The 7,344-nt window shown below is 40.5% G+C and overlaps 1 long non-coding RNA gene across 1 annotated transcript; it reads left to right on the top strand.

Moving 5' to 3' along the window:
* The first annotated feature begins 1,638 nt into the window (after positions 1 to 1,638).
* Positions 1,639 to 4,917, top strand: LOC308188304. The gene is made up of 3 exons (XR_013945377.1): positions 1,639 to 1,720; positions 1,959 to 2,022; positions 3,654 to 4,917. It is a non-coding gene; the product is annotated as an uncharacterized lncRNA (long non-coding RNA).
* Positions 4,918 to 7,344: the final 2,427 nt, after the last annotated feature.

Below are 7,344 nucleotides of genomic sequence, written 5' to 3'. Positions count from 1 at the left end.
CAATGGCTGAGGAATGTTTTTGGAGAGCTCATCACCTCTTCATCTCTTGTTTCTCTTTTGTCCAGAAAAGCAGGTTGTGAGCAAGAAAAACATAGGAAGTTAATCCAAAGTTGTTCTTTGTGATTTTTTTTTTTTCCATTTTATCAATTATAAACATTACCTCTTGATTTCTACTTAACTAAGCTTATTATTTCAGTGTTACATTCTTAGGGTGAATGATCCAAACCATTCCTAGGTAAAATAAAATGACCACCGTTTACTGGGGCTATATATAAACTCAGTCTAATCAGACCAACGTCTGTGCCTGTGACTCTAAAAGCAGTGAGATTAAATTAAAATCCAAAAGTGGTCACCAGACATTCTGGCCTCTAAATTTTCAAAACATTTAGACTCGAGTGGAGATTTCAGTATGGAAAACCTGAACTGTAGGAAAGTTGGCAGTCATGCTTGATTCTACCTCTGAACTTTGGAGGCTGGCATGCTTTTTTCCCTAAGGTAAGCGTAAGTAATAGCACTCATGGCATGACACAAAGCCCACAGGACCAATGTTTTAATGAAGTCAGGATTTTCTTTGGATGAGAAACCTACAAGCAAAGCCAAAAGGCTGCAAGAAAAACTACTGCAAGTGGAAGGTAATTTATCTGAACCAGAGTCCCACCACAGTGGTCGCAGTGCTACCCTGCAGATGTAGCTTCAGATAGGAGCCAAGATGGTTCCTCACTGCCAAGATGGTTCCTCACTGCCAAAATGGCTTCCTAATGGAGATTCTTGTTAAGAGCTATTCTCAAGAACCCCTTGCACTGGGATGAGGTAGCCGAGTGACGGGAAGGTCCCTAATGTGGCTCAGGGGAATGAAAATCCAGACTGGGGGAAGTGAAAGGGGCCTAGAGGAAAGAAGACCTAGGGCAGGAGCACCTGGACTAATGGAAACTGCAAGCTGGACTGATGAATGAGGCGAGGGAAGAAGATATCTGTGCAGATAAGATGACTGAATGCTGCTGTGGAGAAGGACACTTTGCCCTTTCCAGCTGAGAGCATCCTGCAAGGTCCCGGCCTGCTTGCCTACACCAGGCCCTGCACAGGACTCACAAAGTGCATTTTCCTGGGCCTGTCCTGAGCGCTGCGTGCTGGTACATCTACACAGAACTACACCCAAAGGCAACGACAGCTCCCTTTTAATCCACATATAATGCACATTTGAAATCAAAACTGACAGATTTTAGCAGAATTAGCAGACTCAGTGTCTCAGCTCTCAACAGACAAATTGGAGTTGCATTATCCCCCCATTTTAGAGGGTCTTGAAAAAACATAACTTGTGAAGCTTTCAGACTCTGAAGTTGTGTGTATCATGGCAAATCCCAAACAGAGAATAATTATTGCTTTAAGAAGAGGAGCAGAACAAGGCTTATGGGCCACCATTATTTCACCTAACTTTAAACACTCAAGGTGTGTGATATAGGCAGTTATTCACCAGTGGCTTCCTTCTGCAGAAAAGAGAGAGAAACACTTCCAAGAAGTAATTCAAAGTTGACACTGAACTGAAAACGGCTGAGGAAGTGCTAATATCTCACCACTGACTCCAGAGGGAGCCTTGAACAACTGTCTCCTCATTGCAGTGCCGCTAAACCAGGCCAAAGGCTGAAGGCTAAAGCAGGACAAGGCCAGCTGCTGAGGAGCAGGTCTTGAACAATCATCACTCTTCCTCATTGCAGAGATTAAGGTAGAAATTATTTGGAGCAAAACTAGGAGGGGAACTAGAGGCTGCATCACAACATGCCTGTGCAAAGGGAAAAAAGAAAATTGTCTGCGCAATTTTTTCTGGCACTTCCTAACTTTGGAGAGCTTGGGCCTGAAGCCTTCATGCTCTTTTATCATAGCTTGCTGTGCAAGATGTGCAGATGTGCAGATAGGAATGGTAATAGTACTTTTTCTTTTTTCTTTTTTTGTTACCTATCTAGTTTCCATTTTCAGTTTTGGTTGGATACAGGATTTCTTTCACCTTCAGAAATGCCCAGTGAAACTGTGAGTTATGTTTTAGATGATACAATTGCTTATTTAGTACATGGTATGCATATCTCTATATATATTTGTGTACACATCAGTACATTATAATACACAGAGTATATTTAGAAGGAGCATCAGGTAATCAAAACATACCTGGAGGAAACAGGAATTTTTAGGGGATATAAAAATACTTCTGCCATGTTTAGATTCTGGTTTTCCTTTAGGTTGTGTGAGAGGAAGGGACAGGGGTTGAACAAGCACTATACCTCCAGTACTGCACCTGTGTTAAAGGCAATCCAAATACTTCCTGCATGTGGCTCAAAATAGGTTACAGACAGCTCTCCTAATTCAGGCATAAGCTTTTTTTTGTATACTATTTCTGTAGAAGATGCAGAGTACGTCTCTAAAAGGTGGTGTCAGAGCAGCTTCAGAGGGAGCTTTCCCAGGAGCCATAGAAAAGTTTTGCCTGCAGCAGCACCCCGCAGCAAAATGCCTTTGGCCAGAGCTGCTGATGAAGTACCGCTCCTCATCTTTCCCTTTTCCTGCAGTTCTGGGTGGAAAAACCACATAACGGCATATCCAGAACATGCATAATTATATACGGAAACATTATTTATAGAATATAATTATGTAAGTATCACTCTGTCTTTGGCATGACTTGCACACAGCATCATTCTCCCTGTAGCCCTCTCTACTGAGGGAATTAGCTGCCTGTAATGATTTACACACTTGAGAATGAATATTGAGTTAAATCTTTGAGTTACTAATGTTATTTTAGGACAACAGCCAAGTCATACTAAGCTATTTTGGTGAAGTTTCACTGGAATAAAAGATAACTTTAGGAAAGACAATCTTGCTTCCATTTCCTACATCTCAGTCATACAGAAGTGAACAGAGTTGTACGTTACTGCTGTTGACACCTGACAGTACCCAGAGATGGATATAGCAAACAGTGCCATTTCACAAAGCAAACAAAAACATGCATGATCTCACGCAACCTCTCTTATGCTCTCACTTGTGCTCTTTTGGGAACACAATGGGAATTATCAAATGACATTCTCCACCATCAATACTGTGCCTCTTTTGCAAACTACAGGTAATAAACTACAGACAATATGGCATATAATACAGAATCAATTATACACTTAAGCTTTAGTAAAATTAAGGTTTTCTTCTTCCTTCACATATTTTCCAAATCTACCTCCATTCATGATCTGTCAAAATTTCTCTCCACTATCTAATTATTGAGTAGTTTGTGGTCAGAAGTCAAACCTTTAAACCATTTCGCTCCAATTTAGTAATTTCATCCTCCGCAGTATCTCTAAGTGTGGGCACTGCTCTCTTGTTTTCAGTCATTTCAGAATTAATAGCATCCGTGATCTTATTCCATTTTATATAGCACTGGTTAAGGCCACAGAAAATGTTTGATGTGCCTTTTAATCCTAAGATTATCTACACACTAATTTGCTGTGAATTCCAAGACAACTGGAAGACAGTACGATAGTAATCTTTAAACTTTACAATTTGGTAGTAAGGTTGCACTATTACTGAAATAACATTCCTGCTTTTTAGCAGCATAAAGAGCATTATCATACACACATCATCGCCTATGGTCTTACTTTTCCTTATGTCGGTTCACTGTTTTGCAGGAAGAAGTCACTACCTCTCTTGGATTATCTGGAAGAGTTTAACAGTAAAAAAATAATCTCCATGTTCTTACATCCTGTCTTGCTAAATTCAAATCAGTACTGATTTCAGAGCTTCTGAGAATCACCATCAATTCAAAAACTTTTCTTCACAAAGCAAATGCATCTGCTCTGACTTTTAGGACCAATTAAAAATTTTAAAAGGAAAGTTCTCAGCAGCAGCCAAAATAAATCTTCCCCCTTCCCGCTCCAACCTGCAACTAGCCAGCATTTGTTCCTAATTATATTTTCACACATTACAGTGTCTCTTCCTTTGGAGAAACATATGGAAACAGCAGCTAGTAATACTTTCCAACAACCTGTATTTTCCCTGCATTATGGTGGGTATAGTGTAATGGATGCATCTCTGGCAGGCAATGGGTCTATCAGTGCTCACAGTAATAGTATGCACTGCAAGGTCCATATATCTGCTTCTCTTTGACTTGTAGGTGGGCATTTGGAGCTGATGTATGTTCATAAAGGAAGCTGACAGAGGCAGAAAGTAGACTGCCACAGGGCAGATTCCCAATACACCCTGTCTGCTTTGCTGCCTTCATTCAACCATAGCCATCAGAAACCAATCCCAATTACACTGTTAAACTGGGTTAATGACTACTTTTTGTCCTTGGGAGGAAATAAAGCATAAAAAGTCCTGGGTGTTTTCAGCATATATCCATTATATTTTAAGTGACTGGGCCTACCATATTAGGCATACATCCCATTACAAACAGTCTCTATAACTCTTTTTCATTGGCATGGGCACTTGTGCTTATAATGTGTCACAAAAAAGGAGGGGTTGAAGGGCTGTACGACCACAGATTGCCCCATGAAATGCCATGTACCTGATGTACTATGCTATGAGCAAACAAATGAATAAATACAGTGTGAGCCTCTTGTCTACCAAACTTGATGTCCCTAGGACAGAACAGGTACACAACAAAACTGAAAACAACAGCTTCCTAATTCACTCTCAACTTTCATGAACACTTCCATGTTCACTCTCAACACGTTTTAAGTTAGTGGTCTGCAGACTGCTTTTATTTGCAGTAATAAGCCCATGTCAGCTGTACATTGCAGGGGTGGGACACAATTCTGCCAACTCCCTGCACAAAGAGAAGGTGTTGAATTAGGAAGTTTTCTCCAAAAACTTTCCAATATTGTAAACAGACTTATTTAATCACACCAACCCACACTAAATCTTTCTTCTAATTTTGCCTTAGGCTCTCTCTTCTATTTCAGAAGACATAAACTTTGAGGTCTGAGGCCTATCCAGCAAGAGGGATGCAATGCACTGTCTTCTTTGGTTCACTGCAGATTTCGGTCTCTGTCAGTCCAAACACAACTGTCTGCCTTACAATTTGTGGCTCAAAACACAAAAGACTGTGATGGTTGAAGTAATTATAATATGTGGGGAAAAAAAAGTTCATTTCTATTCAGAAAAAAAAAATGTTTTTAGAAATGCTGTACATGCTCATAACGAAGAACAGGAAGGAAAAAAATGTAGTTAGCCTTCAAAGTTTAGCAGCACGTTATTGAAACATTATGTTGATGCTACTCGGCAAATAACTCAGTCTACCCCAATACCAGACTGCGAATTTGTAAGCAATAAATGCTATGGTTGCATGTGTGATGAGGATTAGCAAAAACACAGCCAAGACGGGGTAAAGACAGTTTTGTTGCAGAACATTAATAATTCTGCAGGGAAAGAGGCCAAAACACTGGTATTAGCGTTCATCACTGGTATGATGAGATTACAGGCAGTGCAAAGACAGACAAGAATCTGATACAAACCCAATCAGACTAGCAGGAAAGCACAGCTATGTTTTTTTTTCAGAAGACCAAATCATTTTCATGCACAACCCAAGACTGAATTACTGATGCCTTCCCAGAGGGTTCAGCTGCAGCCAGCCCCCTCCCAGAAAAACTACCTACTTTTGAGAGGGGAATTGCTTACCCAGCAAGGAGACTGAGCTCTGCACCTGATTTTCCTGACAATTTGTCAGCTTTGCTCAAAAGACTGAAGTAACAAAGGATTTGGATCACTGCCTGTAGGGAGGCACTGTGATAGTCACTTGAGAAAATGAAGGGTTTTACAGAAAGGAGCTGGGAACAAAGCTCAGTGCTGAAAATGGAAAGTGAGATAGCGCAAGACAGAGCCTATCAGGCCAATGGGAAAACCCATTTCTGCTCTGGCATCAAACATATCAACACATCATCCATCCTAGACTTTTGGGTTGGATCCCAAGGCCCCAGGTGTGAGGGTTTGAGGAGGTGTGGGGTAGCTCACCCCATGCTTTGTCACTGAGCAGCTCCTCTGACCAGGCTCACACAGATCACCCCCCAAAGCAGGGGGTTGTGATAAGGCTTTCAGGAGTCACCAGGAGAGTTTCAGCACCCACTAACTGAATCTACAAAGAGATTTTTTTACACTACGTGTGTATGTGTCTGTGCCTGATGCTTCTCCACACAGAAACAGGTTTCTGCACAGGGCAGACCAAGCCCAGAACTTTTTCATATCTCATACCAAATATATATATATATATATATATATAGGTTGAAACTAATGGATTTGTGCAAAAGAAGTTTTCATTCTAAATAACTGATGTTTTCTGATGACATAAAAAGTTCTTGGCTGTCTCTAATTTTCATAGAAAACTATATTTAGTGGTTTTTTTTGCTTTTAGTTTGTGTTTTAGTCTCTCTCTTACACATATACTTTTGTACAACATCAAGCCCAAAGAGGCCACAATCCCATTTGAGACTTGTACATGTAAATAAATATAGCGCTAATTGTGGTGCACACAGAGTGTGTGTTATTATCTGCCACAGATATAGTAGCCCTGCTTCTGAGTTCAAGGAGTTCACATTAAAGCTCTGGGACTGTAGATCACTTTTCCTGGAATTTTACATACTTTTCTTAAAAAGGCCATGAAAACCTGTTCCTGAGGCAGTGAACCAAGGTCAAATGGATTCTGTTTTCAGTCTGGTTGCATATTTGGACAAGTTTAGAAAACTCTTATCAGTTCATTCAAAGAGGGTAAAGCAAAGAAAAATGAACCACGGAGGAAAAAAAAAAAAAAAAGGCAGCCAAATTACTTCATGAATGCCAGAAGTAATAAGTCAATCAGACTTCTTCTTTTTGGGTCCCTTAAGCCACCTTTCAGCTGCACGAATGTGCTCATCCCACAGTAACCCAAATGTCCCCCAGGCTCTCCTGAGTTCCCCCAAAGCCAGAAAAAATCACATGCTGGGGCAGCTAGTGGCTGCTAAAATGGATGCATCATGATCTGGGTCTGCTTGTTTGTCCGTAGGTAGGCCCGTTTGTTCAGAAATCTCCTCCATCTAGCTGTCAGTCTCAACAAATCTGGTAGAAGCACGATTATTTGGAAAAGCTCCATCCCTCTGTTTAATTTGGTTGAAACAGGACAATGAGTTTAAAAGTAATTTGCTGAGGGGAAGAGAAGGAGAGAAAGGAGCAGAGAACATGATTGTATGGATATCTTTTCTTCTTTAAAAAAACTGGTGTAAGAACTCAGCAAAATATCAGCAGTGAGGAACTCCCGTAAAATAGGAACAGAGAAAAATAGCACTAGAATTATTTTTAGTGTGGCCAGAAAAGAGAGAGCTAGACAGTAACAAGAATAGATAGCAATAA

Source organism: Anser brachyrhynchus, assembly GCF_964034855.1.
Source record: "Anser brachyrhynchus genome assembly, chromosome: 1".
NCBI lineage: Eukaryota > Metazoa > Chordata > Aves > Anseriformes > Anatidae > Anser > Anser brachyrhynchus.
This window is presented reverse-complemented; position numbering and strand designations above follow the sequence as displayed.